Raw genomic sequence first — 1,762 nt, 5'->3', positions numbered from 1 at the left:
TTTCTCCCCTGTATTACCCTTAGGAGGAGTGTGCTCAACAATAGTCTTCCTTGGCTCCAATTCTACTTCCTGCTGCTTTACTTCTTTCTCAGCCTCAGCTTCTTCAGTCAACACTTGAGTTTGTTCGGGATTCGCAACCTTTCCATATCTTAAAGTGATTGCCTTTACCTTCTCCTTAGCTTCCCTCTTTCCTGGCACTTCAGTGTCACTAGGTAGTGTACCAGGCTGACAATTAAGCAAGGCATTCGCAATTTGCCCAATTTGATTTTCCAAGATCTTGATAGAAATGGCTTGACTCTTGCACATAAGTTTCAACTCCTCTAATTCAGATTTTTCATTGGCTTTTTTCAGCTGAAGTTGTTGTCTTGGTGCATATTGTAGTTGCTGAAAACTAGGGGGTTGTACTGCTTAGTTGAATACTGCTGATAAGGCTGTTAAACCGCATTCTGAGTGTTGCTCCAACTAAAATTAGGATGATTGCGGTTGTTGGGATGATAAGTGGCTGGCACAGGTTGCTGTGAGCGCTGAAAGTTGCTCATGAACTGAGCTGATTCACTAGAAATTGCGCACTGATCAGTCTCATGGGCACCAGCACAAAGCTCACAGACACTAGCGATTTGATTAACCCCATAATTAGCCAAAGTGTCCACCTTCACCGTCAAAACCTTAAGTTGGGCAGCTATAGCAGTTGCTGCATCCAACTCCAGAATTCCTGCTACCTTTCCATGAGTCAGTCTCTGGGAAGGATTCTTGTACTCATTAGCAACCATCAGTTCAATAAGTTCATAAGCTTCATCGTAGCTTTTAGCCCACAAGGCTCCTCCTGATGCTGCATCAAGCATGGGTCTAGAAGTAGCACCCTATCCATTGTAGAAGCAGTTAATAATCATCCAATCAGGCATGCCATGATGTGGGCACTTCCTTAACATCTCCTTATATCGATGTCAAGCCTCACATAAAGATTCTCCTGTTTGCTGAGCAAACTGAGTAAGAGCATTCCTGATTGCAACAGTCTTCGCCATAGGGAAGAATTTAGTGAGAAACTTTTGAGCAAGATCTTCCCAAGTGGTGATAGACCCTGCTGGTAGAGAATGTAACCAACACTTAGCTTTGTCCCTCAGAGAGAATGGGAAGAGTCGCAGCTTGATAGCATCTTCAGTCACATCATTGAACTTGAAAGTGTCGCAAATCTCGATGAAATCCCTGATGTGCATGTTGGGGTCTTTAGTAGGAGAACCCCTAAACTGAACTGAGTTCTGTATCATCTGAATCGTGCTTGACTTGATCTCAAAAGTGTTAGCCCTGATGGCTGGCCTGATGATTCTTGACTGAATGTCATTAATCTTAGGCTGAGAATAGTCCATCAAAGCCTTAAGATTTTCTGCTTTATCACCCATCTCTACTAAAGCTGGTTCCTCGAATTTCTCTTCTTTTTCTACCTTCTTTTCTTCCTCAAAAACTTCCCTTCGAACCACCACAAGTTCTTCCTCGGCTTTATCCAGAGTTCTCTCACGAGTACACGAACGCGTATGCATACACCCGCGCTAGAGTACCTGAAATAAGACAAGGAAACAAATAAGTAACAATGTCCGAGTCAATGCACTTTAACAACCACTGATGGAAAGCACATAAAATATAAATTAACACTGCAGTCCCCGACAGCAGCGCCAAAAACTTGTTAGTCGCTAAACACGCACTAATAATGCACGCAAGTATACGAGTTCGCAAGTAGTATAGAATCTTTTCTAGTTCGTTCCCACAG

The 1,762-nt window shown here is 43.0% G+C and overlaps 1 non-coding gene across 1 annotated transcript; it reads left to right on the top strand.

Annotated features, from left to right (window-relative positions):
• The first annotated feature begins 900 nt into the window (after nt 1-900).
• On the top strand, nt 901-1,007 carry LOC141681045 (small nucleolar RNA R71). Its single transcript, XR_012558487.1, has one exon. It is a non-coding gene; the product is annotated as a small nucleolar RNA R71 (small nucleolar RNA).
• The last annotated feature ends 755 nt before the right edge of the window (nt 1,008-1,762 follow it).

The sequence above is a fragment of the Apium graveolens genome, chromosome 8 (assembly GCF_009905375.1).
Source record: "Apium graveolens cultivar Ventura chromosome 8, ASM990537v1, whole genome shotgun sequence".
NCBI lineage: Eukaryota > Viridiplantae > Streptophyta > Magnoliopsida > Apiales > Apiaceae > Apium > Apium graveolens.
The sequence above is the reverse complement of the archived record's forward strand: the minus strand, read 5'-3'. Positions and strand labels throughout refer to the sequence as shown.